This window comes from Podarcis liolepis, assembly GCF_965112155.1.
Source record: "Podarcis liolepis genome assembly, chromosome: 4".
NCBI lineage: Eukaryota > Metazoa > Chordata > Lepidosauria > Squamata > Lacertidae > Podarcis > Podarcis liolepis.
This window is the reverse complement of record NC_139558.1, coordinates 59,783,227-59,808,789: the sequence shown is the minus strand read 5'-3', so window position 1 is coordinate 59,808,789 and position 25,563 is coordinate 59,783,227. Positions and strand designations below refer to the sequence as shown.

The 25,563-nt window shown below is 40.3% G+C and overlaps 1 long non-coding RNA gene across 7 annotated transcripts in view; it reads left to right on the top strand.

Moving 5' to 3' along the window:
- Nucleotides 1-25,563, top strand: part of LOC310705843 — a 246,338-nt gene that overhangs the window by 73,866 nt on the left and 146,909 nt on the right. For all 7 annotated transcript variants that reach the window (XR_014525478.1, XR_014525479.1, XR_014525480.1 and 4 more), the window contains one exon: nt 23,174-23,246. This is a non-coding gene — a long non-coding RNA (uncharacterized lncRNA). The remainder of the gene's footprint in view (nt 1-23,173; nt 23,247-25,563) is intronic.

Here is a 25,563-nt window from a genome sequence, read left to right as displayed (position 1 = left end):
TTGCTGTATTTTGTTTATGATATCACTCAAGCAACTTTTTTGGGGGTGGTGTGGGGAGGAAAAGGTCTTAAAGCTTTCAGTATAAATCTATTTGACAGATGTGGAAGAGGTCCTGCCCTAAATATTTGCTAATGTTGCCACTTAATACATTGGTAATAAATACTATCTAATATTAGCACGAGAGAGGATCTGGTCTGAAAAAAGCAGGTTTATTAAAAAGACAACTGCATTAAATGTTACGAGATGACAGGGAGCTAAGAAATATGTATGCAAAAACTGCTGAGTGGTAAAATTTAGAGTAATAAATCATCCGTGCATGCCAAAATTATTGTGTGTGTAATATTAATTTAAAATCCTTTCTATTTTAAAAGCAAACAAACTCAAAGTGCTTAACCAACTTAACTGCAACTCTCTTTAATTTAAATTTATAGGCTTTTACTCCTCTGTGATGGAGAATGTAAAAAAGTGCTAAAGAAATATTAAAGCTATAAAATATTTCCAGCTTTGTTAGAGGGAAACAAATAAGTACAGCAATATTGCCATAGAATTAAAGCAGTTGGCTGGGTGCCTTATTAATAAAGGAAAATATTATAGGTTTGCAATATATTGTGAGGAATACCAGAGATAAAAGTGTTTATGCTGGTCATTGTTGTTTTGCAAAACAGCCATTAGCAGAAGCCCTCTAAATGTACAGGTCTCTTGTTGTTCACCTGCTGGAGCTATTCTCAAGCTTCTTGTTTAAACTTAAAGGTTTCCAATATGTCCCCCAGTCCAGATAGTATATATAGGGTGGGGGAGGGGCACTGATTGCTTTAAATGATTCCAGTCTGGGGAAAGACTCCAAGGAGTTGTTGAAAACTATAGCAAATTTCTGACCAAGCTTTATTCCTTATGTTCCCATCATTAGTGGGATTATCGTCTTCCTTTGTGGGCTGAGACCTAAGCAGACTCTTCTGCTAGACAGAGGGAAAGCATAGCTTGAATTCCAGCACAATGTCCTTTATGGGTTATTTTCCTTTTAGTGTTTTCAGAGCACGTTTTGAATCAGAGATTGAGAGGGGAAATGTGAAGCAAAGAATACCAGCAGCCATTTCAGGTACTTACGCTGAACATAAGTTTCCTCCCACTTCATTGTGACAAAGTGGGGAGAAAACAATTTCTGAAGTGCTTCTCCAACCTCAAAAGTCTCATTTAAAGAGCCTGGTAGGGAGTGTAAAAAAAATAAATAAAAATAGCCACCAAAACTTCTTAGGACCCACTATAAAGAAGAGTGTTCAGGACTGAGAACGAAGAGCAGCTGAGAACCTATGAATGCTAATTATACTCCTTATATTGGGGCCAAGAGATTCATTTTTCAAATTTCCTGAATAAATTTGAGTATCATTGCCTTTGGCCCCACATTCTCCCAGCAACCTCAAAGCTGCTTCCACGAGATGCAATCCCACAGTGAATACGTGTGTGAACAAGGTGACAATGTGGGCATCACATGGATCTTTCTGGTGGAATTATCTGCTTACTTGGGAATCCGGATGCCTGTTGCATTTGGGAGAGAAACTGGGAGAACATTTCATGGAATTTTCACTAGTCAGAGTAGAAATTCTTGAACAGTTTATTGTGGAAGGGGCTATTAGCAGTGGCAGTAGCATACCTCTTTGTTTTTTTCCATTAAGGTGTTTTTTAAAAATAAATAAATGATTGCACCACATGCAAGAAGTTCCCAGAATGGTGGGGCAGCATGGAAGGGGTACCTAAAACTGGTGCAAATCTGCAGGTACTTTTAATGCCAACTGTGTGCTAATGTACAACCAAAATACAGAATTTACAAACCAGCACTTTCACATGTCATACTGTCACCGCTCAAGCATTTGCCTTGTCCAAAGGGCACCTCCCTGGAGTCATTCAGCTTGTTCCTGGGTAAGTGCAGCTCTGATTGGTACAAAAACTGTCTAAACTTTCTCCAGATTTATGATGAACCTTGCTGCGATCATGTGGTAACTGCATTTATCATTTGATTAAATGACTGTGCAAAATGTCTGCCATGAAAGGGTCTATCACACCATCAGCCACCTGGAAGTTCCTAAATTCATCATTACCTTAATATCTCTTAATATCTGTACTGTAACCTGATGGTGTCATGAAAGGAATTATGTTTTGCTCTTCAGGGCTATGGCATTGTGTTTCTGTAATGCTTTGCTACGTATCGTTGTTACTCATTTTTTTACTCGGACCCCTTTAGCTGCTCTCAGGAAAGCATAAAGATCTTGATAAGCTATAGCGGACAAGGTACTCTCTCACATATGCACAGTACAATTTTGTTATGAAAGTCATGGGATGTGACTGTCTTTACCACATTCATTTAAATGTGTGGTTTCTAGATAATATGTATTACAAAGGACTGAGATGGATTTCTGAACTTGTAGGAAACCCTTGTCAGAATGGCAGGTAGCCAAAAGACTATAGGTTTCAATATATAGTGATGATTGTTTCCCCAACACATAGGGGCTCAAACTTCCTCCAAGATAATCTATGTCTAAATTAAGTCATTTGGATGGGTAACTACCCCTCCCATTCAGAAACATGAGGAACAATGCCAAAACTAATACTTTGATTCAGATATGAAAATGAAATATTACCATAGTGTCCTTGTTAAACATTAATAATGGTGCCTTTTTGTTAGCTATCAGTCCTCAAGTAAGCACTTACATCCTAAAGACTAGGCCAGGGAAAGGGAAAACTTTGGCCCTCCTGATGTTACTGAACTATAACAAAGGCCAGGGATGATGGGAGTTGTAGTTCAGCAACATCAGAAGGGCCTAAGGTTTCCCACACCCAATATAGGTGCTTGGGTGGCAGTCTTAACTAAAAGTAAGCACACCTGCACTCAGGGGAGGGGGCTTCTGGGTAGACTTGTGTGGCATTATGCTGTTGGGAAAAACCCAACTTTTTACCCAGTTAACAGTTCTTGAGGGTATGGCTACGGCCTCTCCTTCTGGAGGAACCTAATGTTGAGAGACTAGAGGTTGGATGATTAGGAAATGGAGTTCCATAACATCGTTGAATGTAACTCATTGGGCAAAATTTATGCCAAAGAGAAAAGATGGCTGAAACACCTCTCCTGTAAGTGACAGCAAGAGTTTTCTGAGGTGGCAACTCGACTTTGGAATGTCCTCCCTAAGAAGGCATGTCTGTTTTTTTGACACCAGCTGAAGACCTTCCTATTTGCCCCACAATTTTGTAGATTATTGTAGTCTGTATAATATTGGGACAGTTTTGGGTTTAGCTTGGGTTTTTAGTTTTGCCTTGTTTCTTATGCTTATTCGTTGGTTTTAATCTATATTTTCTGTGAATTATTTTTATTTACACTGCCCAAGAATCTTTTGATGAAGAGCATTTGAAATATTTTAAAATACATAAAAATGTATATTCCTTTAATCAAAAACATATTTATAATCTATCAGTTTTACTTCCAACAGGCCTCATAAGAGTTAGAGAGGCATAGCAACCAGGCTTTGGGCCCTGGGAAGCCAGTAAGAATTAGCAACTTTAACAGCCACCCAACTTTGTTACTGTAACAGTGAATAGTGTGTTGTGCTAGCACAGCATAACACAGGCTTCCTCAAACTCAGCCCTCCAGATGTTTTTGGTCTACAACTCCCATCATCCCTAGCTAGCAGGACCAGTGTCAGTGATGATGGGAATTATATTTATTTATTTTTTTAAAAATAATATTTATTACTTTTCCAACAATTTAAACAATACACAAAAAAGAACAATACAATATAACACACAAACACCACACAACAAAACAAAAACAATCCCAAACAATGGGAATTGTAGTCTCAAAACATCTAGAGGGCCGAGTTTGAGGAAGCCTGACATAACACACCCTTTCCTAACTGCAGCAAAGACATAAAGATTTTAACATAATTCTGTCCATACCAGGTTACCGATTGCCCTCTATTTTCTGAGTCTCAAAAATGGAATGTGTCAGTAAGTAAGGTGACTTTTTGTCCAATTTTGTTGTGATTCTCTTTTCTGTTACAATTATCTCTTGAAATAGCTCTTCTACTATTTATTGAATGTCTACAAATATAGGGGGAAAGTAAGATACACACACTGAGTGAGGACAAGGCACACTTTCCTTGTTTTGAATGCTAACTCATTTGAGGGATATTGAAGGAATAGAGCTTCCTCAAACACATGTGTCCAGCTGTAGCCATGAGGAATCTGTATTCACCAGCACACAAAGGCAGGAAAAGTTATTAAACACTATAAAACAAAAGAGGTGTTTAAAAGCATCTGTGTACTAAATCACGTAAACAGGTCCCACGTTATGTTTTAACACATTAAAATGTATAACAAATACAGATAATTAATGTAACCGGTAGGATATACAGTTACAGATATTTCTAAATCTTTCATATGTGTGTGTTACAGAACACGCTAAATGCTGATAAATGTGACTGTGTTACACTTGTCTCCTAAACTCACTAAAATTTGAGATGCTAATTTTTCTGTTTAAAAAGGTGCCTAACTTGACTTCACTTGCACTTCAGAAGAGATGCCATTAGCATTCAATTAAACAGCCAGAACAGCACTTATTTAATGTCACAAATAAATACTTACAGGCAGGTAAACATTTTCAAAATTATTTCACAAAAGTACCATTAAGTCCTCTGGGATAAGAGGACCCACAATTTCAAAACTAAATGCCAGAAGTATTGTACTTTTTCACAGGTACACACCATAAATGAAAATAAGTACTTTTCTGATTGCACCCTTTCTAGCACCACCTGTTTAAGTCCATTTGGAGTTTATATTTGTATAAATGATGTTAGATATCATCAGCTAATAACTTTGAATGGCAGGTCTCTAAAATTTAGGCAAAAGCACCAACATATAATTTGTTTCATGTGTATGGACTGCAGATTTTTTTTCTTTCTCTCAAGCAAACTGCACTTGCTTCCATTTCCTGTATATAAACATATTTATCCACATTATTGGATCCATCTGCTTGAGAATGAATAATAAAGATTTGGGAGGTATTTTCCCCAATACATTATTTGTTTTGTTGCTTGTGTTGGGTAACATTTAAACTTGATTTGTTGTTCTCATCATTATTATTTTTATATGTACTCCACTTTTCTTTTGAAAGCAGCCAGAAAAAGTAGGGGGAAGGCTTAAGGGGGAAAACCCCAAGTAAAAGTTAAAGGGGGAGAAAACTAAACTAAAAAGTAACAAAACTGCAGCACTTTAAATGGTATATCAGTTAAAAGCAGAACAGACTGTTTTTGGAAGCTCATTGAAATGAAGAACACAAGGGTAGCCTGCTAGATCAGGCCAGTGGTCCATCTAGTCCAGCATCATGTTCTCACTGCAACCAACCAGATGCCCATGGGAAACCTGAAAGGAGGACTTGCATGGTACGGCACTCTTCTGGCAAACTGCCTCCAATAATGAAGGTAGAACATAGCCATCATGGCTACTAATCATTGATAACGTTATCCTCCATGATTTTTTTCTAATCCTCTTTTAAAGCCATCAGACTTGGTGGCCATCACTACTTCAAGACAACTGGAAGAGTGCACAGTAGGAACCCAGTGGATCTCTGGGGTCTGAACACTCATCCCCTAACACCACTTTCTGGACATGGCCCAGGAGGAAGGAGCGGAACCACTGTATAACAGTGCCCCCAGCTCCCAGCCCCTCTAGCCGGTCCAGAAGGATGTTATCGTCAATGGTATCAAAGGCCGCTGAGAGATCCAGCAGAACTAGGAAACAGCTCTCACCTTTGTCCCTAGCCCGCCAGAGATCATCAACCAGTGCGACCAAGGCAGTTTTAGTTCCATGGTGAGGCCTGAATCCCCATTGGAAGGGATCCAAATGTTCTGCATCCTCCAGGCGTGCTTGGAGTTGTTCAGCAATCACCTGCTCAATCACCTTGCCCAAGAATGTAAGATTTGAGACTGGGCGATAGTTGGCCATATTGGCCGGGTTTAAATATGTTTTTTTAAGAAGCGGTTTAATGACCGCCTCTTTCAGTGTGTCTGGGAAGCCTCCCTTGCAGGGCGAAGCATTCACCACCCCGCAGAGCCCATCACTCAGCCCTTCCTGCCTCGCTTTTATTAGCCAGGGTGGGCAAGGATCAAGGAGGCAGGTGGTTGGTTTCACTCGTCCAAGCAGCCTGTCCACATCCTCGGTCTTGATCCACATCCAGTCTTCATCACACACCCATTGTGCAATGTAATGTGAAAAATACATTCACACATTTCATATATTGTTAAGTTTGGTCTTCAGAAACCATTTGTTTTATATTGTAAACCGCCTTGTGGGCTTCAGATGAAGGGTGGTATAGAAATTTAATAAATAAATAAAAAATTGTCAGGCTGAACAAGAAATCAGAAAATGTCATGTTTGATTCTCCCTTCTGCCATAAAACCGCTAGTTTGTCTTAGACAAGAGGCCCTCTCAGCCTTAGCTATGGTGTGGAGATAACAATACTTAACTCACAAGGTTGTTTTAGGGATCACAAAATAATGATTGTGAAGGCCTTTGGGCACTCAGAAATATTACAAATACTAAACAGTATTACTGGCTATTAAGTTTACTTTAATTCTCAGCCCAAGTAAAGAAATCATTTAGCAGTTCAGTGTGATGGCACTCTCAAGTCAGAAGACACTAGAGGTATTTTCAAGCCAGAACAGTGCACTGTAAAAATTCAGATTTTTTAGTTGTTACAAAATCAGTGCGGAGACAGAATTCACTGCTTATGGCTGAAAGGCACTGCATGCTCAAGAAAATACTTGCCCTTTCTTCTGTATCCAATTACAAATGCTGTGCTTTAAAATTCATTTGTTTTAGGAAGCCAACTTCAGTTATCTTCTATTTCAGTTCTGTATATCTACCTCTCCAGACAGTTCCATTATTTGATTGTGGAACAGGATATCTTTCCTTGAAATTGTGTTTACAGACTGTAAGCCATTCAGGGGAGATCATGTCTTGTCTCATATACTGTACAGCATCAGATAACATAGTTGATGAATACTTGATACTAATAGGTGCTGTTTTCTCCAGGACCTACCCTACCTTCCAACTTCTGGGGTACTAAAGCATGGTTTTTCCTCTTTCAGTAGGTCCATCCTGGCAGCTAAAATTCAGGACTAAATTTTCAGAACAATTGTGGGCCGGGTAGGGTACTGCCTTGTAGTATTTAATGGTTTAGGAGCATGCCTCTTGAATAATTAAACCTTTCCACAAGTCGCTTCCGCCTTACAGCGGGGACATGATGCGCTCTGGCCTCCTGGGCACACTTCCTCCAAACTCAGCGTGGGCGGGACAACGTCCCGCATCATGGCGAAGTGTCTTGGCCATGTCACAGCACTGAGCGCCCAGTCAGGAGGCTTGAGGGCATGGCCGGGATGATTTAAACCCTGGCGCAACGCCATTTTGTTCCCTTTTGCTGACCTGTCTATTACCTCCCCCAAAACTACCGTTTTATGGTGGGCACAGCTCCTTGAAAGGCGTATATGGCAGGACAGTCGTTGCCCAGCTGCCACAAATAAGGCTAGGGGAAAAATGGATCGGGCTGTGACATGGAAAGTGTTGGCCTTGGGTGGCCAGGCGATTTGCCACCCAGAAATTGTGCACAGCAATGAGGCCTTATATCGAACGGATGGCGTTCATCTTACCAATGGCATGATTGACATTTGGTTGGCCAATATCACTAAGGGGATAAAGTGTTGGTTGCAGGTGTGAGGGTATTGGCAGCGAGCTTAGGGCTCAATTGGCAGTTAGGCATTGGAATAGTGGTGTGGGGGGGGGGAGGTGCGGCCATCACCTGCCCCTCCATCCTCTAAGGTATTCCGTTAAAGGAATCTGGGGGGTCTGGATCTTGTCTGAAGCCCACGGAGGGGCTAGGGCCATGCCACGACCCTAGGGAACCCAGGAGATGCTTGAGTCGGTTCATGTCGGCAGGGCTCCCCCTTTGGGGTTTACCTTAGCAGACTCCCAGTAAAGCGGGCCGGAAGTCAGATATAGTCTTGTTTGCCAATGCGTAAGCCAATACATTCTGTAATCAATAAAGTTGTGGCCTAAATTATGCCCATTAACATTAACCTTATTACTGTGTCATCTTGTCTTTATTCTGGGGAGTGGTTTTGGGGAGCCTTGAGGCGCAAAGGAGTATTCTTAAGGAATGAAAACCAAGTGTTGAATAAATGCCTGGAGAAGGGTAATTGCATACCCTAGGGCTGTCCTATTCAATAATAATAATAATAATAATAATAATAATAATAATAATAATAATAATAATAATAATTTTACTATTTATACCATGCCCATCTGACTGGGTTGCCCCAGCCACTCTAGACAGCTTCCAACATGTATAAAAACATAATGAAACATTTAACATTACAAAACTTCCCCATACAGGGCTGCCTTCAGATGTCTTCTAAAGGTTGTATAGTTCCATACCCTGCCACATTTCTCTGATGAAAATGGAGACATCCTAAGGAAATGTGGGACATTCCAAGATCAAATCAGAAGTTGGGACAGCTTCTGTAAATCTGGAAAAAGGGACACTTAGAGGGTCTGGAGTTGGCCTCTCCATGATTGTTCTAACCAGTGCCCAGAGTCTGTACACAGGGAAAATTGTATGTGCGTGAGATCTGTCTGCGTAATTCAATGTCTTTGAAATTTGTAGAGTGTAGATTGCATAGACAGTCTAAAAGCATAAGTTTGGTTGAACTTCTGAAGGTTGGGGGCTAGTGAATGCAATCCTAACACTTGTATTTCCGTTCTGTCTGCTTGTCATCTGATTAATTTAGTTTGGTTGTCATCTGAAAAGGGCTATGACATCTTATGTATAAAGGGTATACAGCCTTGTAGCTTATAAATCTGTATAGAGAGTAAATAGTGGATGGTCAAGCTGCTGACTAATCTCAATAAATAATTAAAGATTTTGTCTTTCATTTAGCACCTAATTTATTACATTATATTTTGACATACTCAAATGTTCACTGCAAATCTAATTTAGGGTATCCTAAATTCTTTTAAAATTCAGAGTCTCAAAATTAGGTTGGGCAATAAGATGCATAATTATGTAGCTGTGAATATTATTAATATTATTAATATTATTGTCTGTGGACAAACGCTGGCTCCCTCAGCCTGAAAGCAAGATGAGCGGCGCAATCCCATAGTCACCTTTGACGGGACTTAACTGTCCAGGGGTCCTTTACCTTACCTTTACCTTATTAATATTATGCTATAATTATTATTACTATTTTTAGTACTCAAAGTCAAAAGCCCCTAGGTGACTTTGGAAACAGCGGTGCATCAGTTTCTTAAGTTTTTCACATAGTGGTATAGTATGCGTGTTCCAGACTGAACAAAGGTATACATGGAAAATGATTATTCAGGATTCCAGTGTGAATCATTGGCAGCGCATATCACATTTGTAAGTGGATTTTTAAAAAAATAATATTTATTAATTTTTCCAACAATTTAAACACTACAAAAAAACACGCAATACAATACAATACACAAACACTACATAACACTAACACATTAAACTAACAAAACAAAACAAAAACAATTTAAAACACATCAAACAATTTCAATATCTTATCTTTCATTCACTTATTTCAACGACCTCCTCACACCTCCCTTTTTGTATTCCACTTCTGTTAATTGTTTCAGCAATTCCTTTCCATCTTCCTCTGTTTTCTATCCTATAATTATCTTAACACATTCTAACCTTATTTTTTCCTTTAATATTCTATTAATCTATTTATACTTAATTCCTTATAACATTTCTACTAAAGCCATATAACTTCATTCCAACATTCTTCTAACATTCATTAATTTTACAGTATTTCTGTAAATAGTCTTTAAACTTTTTCCAGTCTTCTTCCACTGACTCTTCTCCCTGGTCTCGGATTTCTGCCAGTCATTTCCGCCGGTTCCATATAGTCCATCAACTTCATCTGCCATTCTTCCCGGGTGGGTAAATCTTGTATCTTCCAATACTTCGCGATGAGTATTCTTGCTGCTGTTGTTGCATACATAAAAAAAGTTCTATCCTTCTTTAACACCAATTGGCTGACTATGCCCAGGAGAAAGGCCTCTGGTTTCTTCAGGAAGGTATATTTAAATACCTTTTTCAGTTTGTTATAAATCATCTCCCAGAATGTCTTAATCCTTGGGCATGTCCACCAAAGGTGAACTCTAATCCTCAGATTCGTCTGTTTTTCTTTAAGTTCAATCATAGCAAGCATCAACTTATGTTCATCAAGTTGCCTCTGTAGGGCTGGGACTCTCTCTCTCTCCAGTTGTGTTACTTTACATTCAGCAGCAACGGCTTTCTCCCTGGCTTCCTCCGCAGTTTGCCGTATCAAAGTAGATTCCTGTATCAATTTCTGGAAGGTTTCTGTATTGGTATTCACATTTTGTCCCGGATTATTTATACTTTCTGTATTTAAGTCGATTTTAGTAGTTGCAACATCCACTTTCACATTTATCGCGTCTATTTTCTTGTTAAGTTGTTCCAGTGAAACATTTATCTTATCTAATGCAACCGCTAAGGCCTCTTCTGTCGACATTCCTCTTGGTTTTGAGTGTACTGGTGCAGAGGCAGCAGCAGAAGAAGCAGGGGGGCCTGATGTTGAGCCTCTCCTGGGTTGCTGCCAAGTCCTCCCAGACCTTAATGTTTTTTCAGCAATTGACTGGTCTGTTTTTTCCTTTCCATTTGTCATAGCACTTAAAAGATTCAAGGTCAGTCCCAGAGTCTCACAGTTTTTTATCTTGCAGCTGGAAATTCCCCTAGCCCAGCTCTTATAAAGCAACCAGTTTCAAAGGCTTCCACTAGGGGGAAACAGTTTCTATTTATATCAGTCAGTAATGTCCTCTTTTAAGCACAGTTCAAACAATCCAAAGTTAGTTTCAGTTTTCGGTTACTTTTACTCCTTTTTAAAAGCAGCCGGAGAGCGTAGAAACAATGTATTTCTCTTATTTAGCTAACTGTCAATGAACGTTCTAAACGCTGTCAATGAACGTTCCAAAAGACGTCAGTCCTGCTAGCAGCCCATTTCCAGGGTCAGAGCGGCGGTATTTTAACTCTCTTCACTCTCTCCTACAGGCATACTCAGTCCACAACTTTCCCCCCTCTTCTCCTGCCTCCAAGGGGGGGTTTAATGTTCTTTACCGATGGAAATTTAGTCTTTTACAAAAGGCTTTCCAAGACTTCAGCTTGCAGCCTCATTGCTTCAGTCTATTTACTAAAGGGGAAAGGCGGACTTCCTGTATTGAACCTCCCCGTTTCGATACCAATTTAAAAATCCAATTCTCCCGCTTCAGCTCTACTCATGGGTAATTACTTTAAAGTCAAATTGTCCACAGGAAAAGGTCAGTGCTCTCCGGCAACAGCTATGCGGCTTCACTCCGTGGAAGAAGCAGACGATTCAAAGCACCGCGCCGCTCACCCCACGTCGCTCCGGACCCCCGAAACCAGGTTTCCCCATGAGTAGGGGAGGCGCAAAGGGTGCCCGCTGAATCCCACGCTCACAGGCTTCTCCCGCCTGTGATTTTTTGCGGGTCTCCGCCTTTGCCGTGGCGGCCAGACCCAGATTCCCACGGAGCAAATTCCTCCCGATCAGAGGAATTCTGCCATTACCGGAGGCACCAACCCGGAAGTGCTTTTATTTTTATTTTTAAATTTATAGTCCCTCCCCCTTTCCTACAAGGAACTCAGGGTAGCAAACATGGTTCTTCCTCATTTTGTCCACTATCAGATGGGTCAGTGCCTTATAGCCACATGTAAGGCACTTTGTCATCTCTTGTGCTTTACTTGGGGTGATCAGATGCTCCTCTGAACATACTGTGAATTCGTTATCCAATCCATCAAGCAGTTTCTTCTCTAGAAGAGAATTAAGTGCATCGAGAAATCTGTATGAAAGGGTCTCCCAGAAGCAGTGGTTTTTTAGTTTTCAAATTCAAAGTATACTTCTCAGTAAACATGATGCTCTAAGCATGCTGGTTACCTTGTAGAAAAGTTAGCAGCATACCAGGTAACAGCAGATACTGCCAATGAGACAAATAAAACTTTGGCTTTACGGAGATGCTGCTTCCAACTAGATAGGCCATTTCACTGTTCAGCAAGTTTATTCGACCTTTTGTGAACTTGTGTTCTGCTTCTGATATCTGGGCAAGAATGCCTGAAAATATTAGTTTTTCAAATTCCAGATTCCCTGCAGTCATTTTCATTGACAGGGAGTTGTCTGTGCAAGAAGTTACTTTCTTTTATGTGTGTGTATTTTTAAATACCAACAACATATTTAAAGGTACTTAAATATTAGAAAAATGAGCTCAGTCAAAAAGTAAAACAGTCCTGGAATAGGGTGCGTCATTGTGTTATCCAATATTCCTTATTGTACAAATTTACTCTTTGTTCTGGTTGCTTTTGACTGAGCATTAGAATAGTATTGTGTTTATCTTGTTATCCTAATGTTTTGGCTGTGGTCTGGACCAACAAAGAAAGTTTACAATAAGTTTCAAAACTAGGGGAAAGGGAAAGGGGTATAAAGAGCTAGTCTAGTTAGCTCCTTCAACTTCCTGAATCCGCTTCCTTCTGAGAAAATTGATCAAACAAATTGCTTGGTTGCCCACTTTCCAGCCCTCCTTGTGGCTCTGTGTTAAAAGTAGGAAACTGAGGTGATTTTGCTATGGATGGATATTAGGGTTGCTTTTTCAAAAAGCTGCTATAGAAAGTACTTTCCTTTTTGGTTATTTACACTGTATTCTTAAACTTGGAAATGTTTTTGTCTGCTTAAGGACTTTGATCGTTTTGAATTCCTAAACGAAATGACCTGATCCTAAAATTATTTGATTAATGTTTGGAGCAGTGTTTAGCTGTTTATTGGATTTTGCTCTTCTTCAGTTACTGGGGTTACCTGGCCAGATGGGTGGGATCATCCTCATCATTACAGCACTCTTCTTGGCAGTGTTAACATATTTATTCCTGAAATGCAGGAGATTGGACTGGGTGGCCCTCAGGGTCCCTTTCAGCTCTACAATTCTATGATTCCATTTCAAATTTCAGATTTAAGTGCATTGGGAAAGAAAATATTGACAGTATTGAGAGTATTTTTTTTTTTTTTAAAAATACACATTTATGTCTGATTAGAATAGAATTGGGAACGTGGGTGGCGCTGTGGGTTAAACCACAGAGCCTAGGACTTGCTGATCAGAAGGTCGGCGGTTTGAATCCCCGTGACGGGGTGAGCTCCAGTTGCTCGGTCCCTGCTCCTGCCAACCTAGCAGTTTGAAAGCACGTCAAAGTGCAAGTAGATAAATAGGTACCACTCTGGCAGGAAGGTAAACGGCGTTTCTGTGCGCTGCTCTGGTTCGCCAGAAGGGGCTTAGTCATGCTGGTCACATGACCCGGAATCTGTCCGCCGGCTCCCTCGGCCAATAACCCCAGAGTCGGCCACGACTGGACCTAATGGTCAGGGGTCCCTTTACCTTTACCTTTAGAATAGAATTACAGGTAAAAACATGCAGAACATGACTCAGATAAGAAACAGATTCGCTCATTCGTAATGTGTCCTTGCTGGGATTATCTTCATACCAAGTGCTGAACCCATATAAAACAGCAAGAGCATTTTATTACCTAGCTTGGATAAACAGGAAGAAATGTAAATCACTCTTAAATTGCAAGGAGCTGCTTTTAAATAAGTCAATCAAATCTAATTAAGAGAAAACTTAAGGAGTAGAATTTCTTAAATTATATTTAATTTAATTTCACAACGTTAGAAAAGTTACTGCACCTCTTTTTTTAAAAAATGCACATAAAGTATTTTGTCCCTAAAGATCTTAAAGGTGAATCACAAACATGACATATAGGAATATTTTGTTACTTGTTTCCCCTGAATAGTTAAAATAGGGGTGGTAGTGTGAGTACCCATAATTCTTCTTGTTTGGGTTTGGGTTAGTCTGCTTGCTTGCTTTTCTGTATTGTTGCACACCAGCCCAATTTCCAAGCAGTGCGAGATTCCAGGGTTTCCAGGGTTCAGTTTCCTCAGAATGTGAGACAGCAAAGTCTGTGGTGTCCTTAGGATATATGGTTTATTTACACATATCAACACCTCAAGAGGGCCTTCCTTCTCCCATAGCCACAGCCTTGGATTCAAGCAGAAATCAAGCATGTCTTTCTTCCTTTCAGGCTTCTGCCTGCAGCCTGCTTCTAGCCCACACATCTCAACTCTGGCCTTTGTCTTTCTAACTACCAACTAGGTCAGCAATGGCACAAACTATAGGGAGATCTGGGAGCCTGAGCACCCACAAAAGAATTGCCACCGTAGGTTGGGTTCCGAAACCTCACAAGGCCTCTGAAAGCATCTCTGAGGCCTTGAAAGACCTCCGAGTTCCCATGAGATCTCGGAACCTGACTTCCAGTGCCACTGGAAGTCAGTTTCTGAAGTCGGGGGCATGCGTGACGTCATGACATTACGCTGCATGTGACGTCATGACATCACACACACTGGGCAGCCATAAACGGGGGCCCAAGTTGGCTCCCCTGCAGGTGAGGGAGGGGGGCCATGCACTTGTCCTCTGACACAGAGCCACATTAGTTCCTTTGTTACCTTAATGAGCCATACTTTGGGGGCCATTATCAAGAAACTTGTTTGGCTCTTGCAGCAATTGAGTCCTGTTGAATCCAGGAATTGGAAGAGACTCAGGCATACAGCCTCCCCCCCCCCCCAAAAAAATAGCATTTCTCTTTGTTTCAGTTTCTAGTCCCTGTGTGTGTACATAGGTCAAATCTGTAACAATAATACTTAAAATACGTAATGCGAAAATAAAACAAAAGCACAAAAATTAATAAATCTAATAAATATAGTAAATAGGCAGTGAATACAGTAAAATGGACATCAGATCCCATAGAAATTTAAAAGTACAATAGAATTACAGTAAACAAAACAGAAACAGCATCATAGATTTCAGCAGACCAGTTAAAATCATAAAAAATCAAAAGTGAACAAATAGGTTTTCACATCCTGTTTAAAGGCTTGAATACAGAGAGGTAGTCTATCACCTTTGGTACCAAGTTCTAGAAACATTGTTAAAAGTTATTAAAATAAATGGAATATAAGAGTGGGGAAAGGGGGATATAACAAAAAGAGATTGGAAGGAGTAGTAAATATAAAAAATGAAAAGATGTAAGTATGACTGGGGCAGGGATGTGAAGAAATAATTACTTTGACCATAATTTAGCTAACAGTGAAATCTGTTCTGCATATCTAAGAATTGTGAGACTTGTGTTTTTTGACCCACACACCCAAACCCAGTATGTGGGAAATCACTTTTGAAAACAAAGAGCGTTTTAAGAAGGGTTTGTGATAATGGCATTGGAATCAGAACAAACAAGCCAAAATGTTACACTGGGTGTGTATCAAATGTAAGAAGACCTTAATGTAACTATTTAGCTCTCACCCTATGCCCAGGATACAATAACCAAAGTTATTTTGACTTGGGAACCAGCATTATGACTTAAATTTTAATTTCCTTCAGGTATTTACAATATAATGCTTTAAACTTTTCCATTTGTGCCTTTCATGAAAGGTAAAGTTTTTAATGTTTGGTAGAAGTGTAACGAGAAGAGAATATTTATGTAGTTTTTCCTCATTTGATTTTTTAAAAATCTGTGACCTATTTTTGAATGGGTGAAACAGCTGGATGAACAGTAAGAGAAAGTTGGCTGGGAATTTCAACTCCTTTAGAAACAGTACAAGCAAGAATTTGGGCCTGATTTCACAGACTATTAAGCTTTGGAAAACTAGGACCTTGGATTTTTGCATGCATTTGTTTGTATGTGCTTAATTCCTGCATGATGGGGCTTGTATGTATCTCCTAGGGTTGCCATAGTTCAAAAAGTGGAAATCCGTTTTTTTGACTTACTTTGAGCAATTTTGTTAGGAAAATCAGCAAAACCGACACTACTGACCCGGCTTGCCATATGTCTGGATTTTCCCGGACATTTTGTTTTTTTGGCCGATTTCTGCCCGGACGCTGCTTCCACCTGCAGTATTCTGGATACGTCAGGGAAATTCCAGACGTATGGCAACCCGATTTTAGGTATACTGTTTGTGCTGTTGTGATAACACTGTGGAATTATTTTTCACATTTCTATGAGAAACTAAGCTTAACTTTTGGTATTACGGGCTATTTGTCAGTTCATTATCGCCATTTATCATGTTTCTCTTTTTTGTATGTTGTCAGGACCTAAGTACACATCATCTTAATTTTGTGATCAACAATCGCATTGTGATACACACACCCCCCCCCCCACACACACCAGGCCTTGGCGGGGGAAGGTTGTCCTTGAATATGCTGGGGGTGGGGGTGGTTTCCTTGAATATGCTGGGGGTGGGGGGTGGTTTGCTGTTCTCTGGGGGGAGAAGTTTAAGTTTTCCCTCCATTGTCATGAAATTGGTGAACCCCCTACCCCCATGTGGCAATTAGCATTGGGAGAAACCTTCCATTGGCATCAGTGGAAGTGACTGCCTTAGGAAGTGGTGAGTTCTCGTTTGCTGGAGGTCTTCAAACTGAGCTTGGACAGAAAGCTGCATTGAGCAGGCGGCAGAACTTAGAAGATGTTGCAGCCAATATCAATATTCAGATTTGAAAACTATATCAGCTGGAATGATGATAAACCAGTGGTTTACAACACCAAACTAGCATCTAGGAACCCCAGACATATTTTTGTACTAATAAGGAGATTGGATATTAACCTCTGCGAACAGAACTGGTTCAGAAGCACCTTTTTGTGGGTAGATCTAAAACACAAGGCTATTGTTCACATCCTTCCTGTTAGTGCCTTAAAGAGTCTACCTTGGAATGAATTGAATAGTAGGGCTCATTCTTCAGTGCTGGAACAGTGTGATGTGCCATTTGGGACTGCTGGGTTTATACCCATTTTGCAGGTACATGATGCTGATTCTTCCAGAAAAAATAACAAAAGGCCAAATGAATGGACTGGTAGTTTATGTCACCAGCACTAACCACTAATCCTTGAAGTATATGACCTTTCAAGTACCTTCCAGTTGTATGAATTATGATGACCAGTTATTGCTTTTCAATCAATTTAATATCAGGCTTAGTTAATCAGTTCTCCTCTCTCCACATCTGACCTCAGTATAAGTTGAAAGTAATTTATCACCAGCAATACCACACCCTTCATTCTTCTTCCCCTCAAGCTCGTGATTTGTTCATTTAGGCCTTTCAAGAAATTCTTCTTTTTAATCAAAATCATTAACAGAATCTGTTTACCATCTTGGATCCATTTTTCTGCCTCTTGGCTTATTTGGAAGTTGTATAACTGAACTGTTTTTCCAAGTTGTTTCCTTTAAAGAGAATCTGGTCTTCAAATTTAGACAAAGTGTTGTAAAAGCTATTGACAATGCAAGAAATTAAAAGGTGTATTTTTTTCTTAATTCAGTGCCATGTATAAATGCAATACAGTCTATATTATAATATTTGCAGTATCTTGATTCTCGAACTGAATCTGTTCCAGGAGTCTGTTTGACTCCGGAAACCATTAAAAAGCCAAGGCGTGGCTTCCTATTGGCTGTAGGAGCTTCCTGCACTCAGGAACACTTACTTCCAGGTTTGCTGCATTCGGGAGCCGATTTGTTGGGGAGCCAAGCCGTTGAAGTACCAAGGTACCACTGTACAGTGGTGCCCCGCAAGACGAATGCCTCGCAAGATGAGAAAATTGCTAGACGAAAGGGTTTTCCGTTTTTCGATGCGCTTTGCAAGACGAATTTCCCTAAACCTATTAGCTAAACCGCTAATAGCGCTAATCCGCTAAGCCGCTAATAGGGTTGCTTCGCAAGACGAAAAAACCGCTAGACGAAGAGACTCGCGGAATGGATTATTTTCGTCTTGCGAGGCACCACTGTATGTGTATGTTTTAAGCAGTGACATATGAAAAATATTTTATAAATTTAAAACTCTTGTCTATATTACTTTCTCAAGGCTTACTGTTTGACTTCTGCACTAAAGCTGGAGGACAGGGCCTCCTTAATGCTGGGAATTTCATCCTTGGTGTATGGTCTTTCTGTTGTGAATATGGAGAGAACTGGTTTCTCTATATACCTGTTGTACCTCATCCCATAGCTTGTGTAAGGAAATGCATGGCTGTAATTATGCACAGAATTATAGCTGCTACTAATCATACTCTGGGTGCCTATCTTTATGTAGCCACAGTGGCACCATCCATACACCAAAGGAAAGTATTGGCAGGCCGAGGTAGAACCTCAAGGTTTGTAGAGGTGGATAGCTCAGTCGGTAAGAGTGCTGTGTTGAAAATGCCAAGGTTGCAGGTTTGATCCCCATAAGGGACAGCTGCATATTCCTGTATTGCAGGGGGTTGGACTAGATAATCCTCGATGATTCTATGAGAAGCAACAACAAAGAAAGAAAGAAAGAAAGAAAGAAAGAAAGAAAGAAAGAAAGAAAGAGGGGGAAAAAGGAAGAAAGAAGATGGACCTAAGGCTAGGTGTCTGAAAGCCCAACACAGCCCAGTGAAGACAGAGCATGATAAATGACCATGGGATTTAACAGATGATCCTGAGACTCCACGCTGCAACATTTTGCTGCAGATTCCACTTGTATTAACATGAAGTTTTCAAAAGTTAAGCATTTTCCCGTATTAGTGAAATCGCATGATAAAATAACATCAGACTGACTCCTACCATTTCTAAATATATATTTTGGTAACCTCACAACCATATCTTTTGGAGATTTGTAGTAGCGTGGAGGAAAGTGGCTGGTAGTATCCATGTGAAATGCTGTGCACACTAATGGGTTTCCCCGCAGGACAATCGCCTTGTAGATACAATTTCCAACAGACCCGTGAAGCAGGTCTTAGTTGATATGTCTGCAAATTCCCTCGAGGTATCAAGCCTCTCAACATGTGCAAACAGAACCAGTCATTGGAAGAGAAGTGTATCAATCACTTCAGAAAAGTCTGACTATGCCTTTTAGTATCGGTGGGAATTCAAAAAGGTCAATAAGCTCAAGGCCAGAATGTCATGGCACACATACAAAAAGAAAATAGATATTCCCTATATTAGTTAAGAACATTGGGGGAGGGGGGGAGAAGGTGTATATTATGAAAGAAAACGCTGGATTTGATCCGCACTTAATGTGTTCAGCCTTCTACATCAAGTGGTGAAAACAACTGCATAACTTTACTCACATCTGCTGTTTAAAACCACCATTTTCTTTTCAGTTTCCCCCTTCCCTGCTTTACACAAATTTCTGCTTTTCACCTGTCCATGTCTCCCCTTTCTTGCTCCTATGCCATGACCACAGCTGATATGTAGCCATCCTTTTCTTTTGCTCTTTTCCCCTACCCCTTCCCGACTTCATGGAAATTCAAGATTGTGATGAGGCACTACAAATCCTCCACTGGGAGCTGGGCTATAACAACCTTGCATTTTTCTCTATATATGGGAAGACAGAGATGGGAGAACTTTTAGCTCACCTGGGTTTGTCGGACTCCAACTCCCGTCAGCCCCAGCCAGAACAGCAAGAGAGCTTATGGGAGTAGCAGTCTATCTGAAGGGCTCAGAGTTCCCCATCCTTGATTTAATAAATATCATGTTATCTTGGTTATCCCATACCCTCCAACATTTTTCCGATGAAAATAGGAGCATCTTAAGGAAAAGCGGGACATTCTGGGATCAAATCAGAAACCAGGACTGCATCTGTAAATCCGGGACTGTCCCTGGAAAATGGGGACACTTGGATGGTCTGTATCCTATTCTTTTAGGATTGTAAATAACTAGCATAAATTTCAAAAATTCAATGTAAATGAACTTAGGCTGATGATACATTGCTTCTTTATTTTTATTTTTATTTTTGTATTTAAACATTCATTTTGGAAATACAGGGATGGCTTCTAGTCCTTCCGTGGCATTACATGCTTCTCCTTAGGAGCAAGTAGGTGACTGATTCATGGATGTGTCATGTAGCGTCTAATGGCATTCTGATGGCTCCCTTCCCCCTTCCCCTGCCTACTGATGTTTGCTTTAAGAAAAGAACGGTTCTTAAGAACAGTTTTGAATTGCCAACAAGTTTATGGACTTGCTTTTTTTGTTTTGGAAATTAACTACTTTAATTACCTGCCTTGTCTACTAGACTATTACTTGCCTTGTCTGCTGTGTTTATGGCCTTGCCATTTTCCTTGTATGGGCCACTTTAATTATCTTTGTTTGCTCAAGAATGAGAATAAGATTTACAATGAAGGATCTGTGCCTGTTTCCATTGTGGTGGGATCCTGTGAAAGGGCCTCCCAGTCAAAATCATGCTGTGGTTTAATTGAAGACAAAAGCATATCTCTGGACTTTCATTAAATGCTGTGTATCAGTTACAGGGAGACTGTGAGTTAGAGATACCGCAGTATGTTTATTTTAGGATACTGTATAATCTCACCTTCCCCCAACCCCATTTTGTTGCTGTTATTTCCCGCCCCTTTTATCCTGAAGAGGCCAGCGTAAGAGTTTAACAAAGCACTTTATTGACAGGATAAGTAAAATGAAGAATCAAAGAGGCACCCTTAATGACCTTTTGTGGATATAAATCATTAATGCTATGTGTTGTTGCTAACATCCTGCATGGGTCATAAAAAAAAACCCGGTTGGCCCTTCACAATGCAAGCAGAGGTGTTGGTTCTGAATAAAAATTTCCATTGCAAGCAGAAATGTTTTCCCACCTTTGATTTTTCTTCCTCTTTGGATTTTTGTATGCCCCCTCTGCCAAATTTCCCATTGAGTGTGAACCAAAACAAACAAGCCAAGTATTTTGTTTTCAAAGTCCCCTTAAAAACAAATGATCATGAATTACTTTGCTTATTTTGATTTCTGCATGTCTTTTCAAGGCTTTCTTTTATTTCAGTTTTTAGGGAAAGACATTGTTAGGTATGTTTTTATCTCATGAAAAGCTGTAATTTGAGAGATTCAGTAAATCAAGGGCAGACAGTTTAATGTCTGTTGAGCATGTCTAGCCTGCCAGCCATTTCTTCATACCTCACACGACCTCTCTTTGGCAAATCAAATCTGGTAGACATTAGGAGACCCATGAATCTAACATGGCTGACCCCTATTCTGAATATGTTACACAGTGTGGCAATACTCAGAGAACAGCAAGGTGCTTCATAGTAGAGATCAGTTTAATCATCGTAAGAAGAACACTCCTGCATGAAATGGTTCATCCAGTCCAGAATTCTAAGCAGCGTCCAAACAGATGCCTCCAGAAACTGCACCCGCAAACCTCAAAGGAACCCACAGTTATTTGCCACCACAGTTATGTGTTCAGTGGACCATAGTTTCTTGACGCGGAACTTCCACTCTGGCCCAAACTACATGTAACAATGAACATACCACTTGTAGTTGGTTGAAATACATCGGGTCCTCCTTTAAAGAGGGCATGTATTGTGGTGAGACCTGGAAACCGACACCCTGTGTTGTGGGTGGGTACGATTGGTCAGCCACAACACCCGATTGGTAGGTCCCTCGTAGCTGGGTGCAATCTGGCCAATGGGACGCAGTCCAAACGGTTTGAGGGACCTATATATACCTATGCACGTGACCCAGAGCTTCTTCTTTCGGGGCATTTATTCAGAACACCCGCCCACCTCTCCCTGTTTTTAGGGCTTTGCACTTGACCTTGCTATGCCGTCGTGTGTCGTCTGTCGTTGGAGCAGGAGCACGGCAGGAACTTTCCCCACTTGGCTGATGCCATTTGGGTTTCGCCTGCTGCATAGCAAATCATCACAACTTGTAAAGTTGCAGATAGGTTCTGGTTCAGGTGATAGGGATGGGAGAACACTCTCGTCATCCCTATGTGAAGGGTATTCTGTTAAAGGAATCCAGGTACTTGATGGTTTGGTCAACCCCTGAGAGGGGGTTGTGCCCGTGCCTGAGTCCAGGGGGACATTTGGGTGGCAGAGATAGCCTGTTCCAGCTTTCCGCTTATCCAGGTGTTCACCCTTGGCTGACCTATGCTGGTGCCCTGGGTCAGCACTACCTGCATGGCAGGGAGCTAGTCAAACCAGAGCCTATGCAACCATTCACTTTCTGTAATCAATAAACTTGTGGCCTAAATTCTGCCAAAAACCAAAACCAAAATTTGAGTCAAGTGTGAATTTATTTAGGGGGGAGCTTTCTGGGTCTGAACATGCAAAAATCAGTAGATTAGCAGGCGTGGGGAAAGACATCAGGATTGGGTTAATGGCATGCAGGAAGGGCAGAGCTAGCCGTTTCCCAGCCCACTCACAGTTACTACCTTGGCTGCATTAAGTCACAGGATACATGCTCCTGTTGGTGCCAGTAGGAGCCATATTTGTCTAACCCTTAAGTAGTTGGTGGTTATCACAGCATCTTGTGGTAATGAATATAAAAACATGTTATATTCTGTCATCGAATTCCACTTTCGGCAATATGGATATAATTATTGTTTGCATAAGACCATTTGAATGCTTGCAGCTATGAATATAAGAACATATTGCAAATAATATCCCATCAGTTTGGAGTCATATTCCAAATTCAGAATTATGCATATCATGATTGTTAGTTACCATGAGATAATTTGAATGCTTAGTTTTTATTTCTGTAAATTGCAGGGGGTGGGGCACGCGTTATCTATATTCTTTTATAATGGCCAAATGAGAAAATTGGTGTAGTGACTTTAGAATTATCTCTGATCCTATGTTGTTTGAGTATAGAAATAATAACTCTTTACTGTGAATAATCTTTGCTCAGAAGAGAGGCCCAAGAATAGGCTAACGTGAGGAATGAATTACTCTTTCTTTCTACACAGCATGATCAGGTCAGGGTTGAGGGCAGAGAGGTTGGAGGGTGGTTGTGAATGCAAAACTTGGCATATGAACAAATAAAGGACTTAATGTTTCATGGCCCTAAGTATGTTGGCTTTTACAGGCGTGGTATCACTGATATTTTTAATGGAAGTAATCGCTTGAGCTTTAAAGCCAGCCTTTTATTGAAGTCTTGAAAATAGATATCCAAACAAAAATCCAATAAAATTAGCAACCTTTGAATCAAGCTTAGAAACGTGTGTGGATTTTTAACTGGTTTTTATTACCTTCATTTTCTAGGTCTTCGGGGATTTTCACCATGTAGCTGGCAACACAGAGTTCTTATTTAACCATCAGGCATACTGCACAAATGGTAAGTTGTTTTGGCACAGCACGGTTATTACTGTGTAACTCAGTGAATATTTGCAGTACTTGCATTCGTTGCCCAATGTTTTCTTGACAAATATGTAGAAAATTACAAAGTTCCTTATTTGAATTATTTACTTACCTATTATATATTTGTGTGTGTGTGTGCTAGCCCTTTAAGGAGCTCCTAGTGACATGCACTTGAATTATCCCATTTTATCCTCACAGCATTCCTGTGAAGTAAGTTAGATTGGTGTGAGGGGTTGTCCCTACTTTTAGGCAAAGTGAGGTTTCCCTCTTAGGCAGCGGCTTTTGGATATCATGAGATGGAAGAAAATAAATTATTATTTATTATTGTGGCATATCTGTTCCCAGCAAGGTATTCTGGAAAGTGTTTTTTGCCTCTGGGTCCAAAATAACTTGGCCAGCCTTGGGTCCTGTGCACTTTGACTGGGATTTATTTGTATGTCAATTGCTGTCCTGCCTCAAGCAGAAAATATATGACTTGCCCAAGGTCGCACAGTGAGCATCCCTGAGAATTGAGGTTTAAGCCCATGCCTCTCTGTTCCAAATCCAGCATTCTAACTACTGTGTAACCCTGCCTCTTTCCAGGCTATCATTGCTGTTGAGGTTTATTTTGTGATGAAAAACCTTATTTGGAGCAGAATTTCTAGGTCTCAGATATTTTAGGCACTCACTCAGGCTTTTATATGCTGGTTCACTCCAAGGTATGTTGACTTGATTCTTTCCCCCCTGTATTGATCATGCACCCTGACCCATTAGCATGCTGGCCTTGCCCTATTCAAAACTGCCAGGCTTCCCCCATCTGTTGAAAACATACTTGTTGTGCCCCCCATACCAGTCTGAACCTCGTTAACTGAGACCATCACTGGCTGGGCAATTTAAAATCACTACATGGCAAGCCAGTTGTTAACCTATGAAGAAAATCACCTAATCATCTCAAACCAAGACTAATGAATAATCAGAGATTTTTTTAGTTTGAATATCTTCCTGATGGAATGCCAGATATGTTGAACATGAGGGCTTGACTCCTTATATGAGGAGTAACATAAAAGATGCGTGATGCAACCAGTCTTAAATCTTATAGACTAGTTTCTTCCCCCAAACCCTTAATGTTCATAGTGTATACACACACTTTTGATTTTACAACTTGTCTGTGTTTCCCATATGTTTTCACATTGTCATGAAATGGCTTTGTTGATATCCAACATTTCCACTTGAAACTTTACAATCAAGTGGGAAAGGCTCTTCTTCAGGTCCTGTGTTACACGCTCGAATGTTTGCTGATGTAGGAAGGGGAAAATCCAGCTCATAGAAAAGGGAGATGGCAAGGCTGAACATTTCCTCCTGACATGCTAGCTTTGGATATGTAGGAAATATTTATAAATGGACGAACATTGAGGCATATTACTTCTCCCACTTGAATTGGCACAGTCTAGGAGGAACTGTTTTATTACTAGATTCATGTGTACTACTCGAACATATAAACTATCCCCAATCTTCTAGGCTGCATTAGTATCTTTGTTTCAGACTCTGCAAAGCCATGTTCACCTGAACATGGGGGGAAGATTTTATACATAAATGAGGGTAGGAGTACACATGTAGTCTCTGCCCCCCACATCCCAGGGTGTACAGGCTCCTCTTTGGCTCTTTGTGTGTGTAGCACGAAGGCCTGAAAAGAGTGTCAAAAGTGTCCTTTTGAATTTTCTTAGAAATATCCCCACATCTTAATCTGGTTTCAACGGGCCATACTTGGAAACGTTCTTCAGACTGCCATACAAAACATACAAGGTCTGGAGATGAGCATCCAGACACATGGGTATTGTGGGAAAGGCTTTTGTCTGTATCCCAGTGGTCTTACACATGGACAATACCTTCCTGTGTTCACTTGAACATGGCTTTTCCTGCTCTTCTTTTAGAAACATTCCTCTTTTTAAATTATTGCCTCACTTTATATTCTCTATAAACGTCTGAAAATGCTACTCACTGTGAGACTGTCTATTCCAACCTATGATGCTGTTATTTTCTATTAATTGGTTTTGAACATTTTGACACTCTGCAGGCTCTCTAATTTTAAGCAATGATTTATTTTGTCTTTAAAGACTAATTTCATATCAGCGCAGCGTTCTTATGCATTCAGAGTGATAAAATATGCTTCAAACTCTACATCTACATTTACCTGTAAGCTTATTTTGCACTCCTGTTTTTGTGTCATCTTCTGCTTTCTGAGAGTTCTGAAAATACATTACATTTTAAAAGATCTTTTAAGTTTCCACTGACTATCTCAGGGAATTCTTATGGAT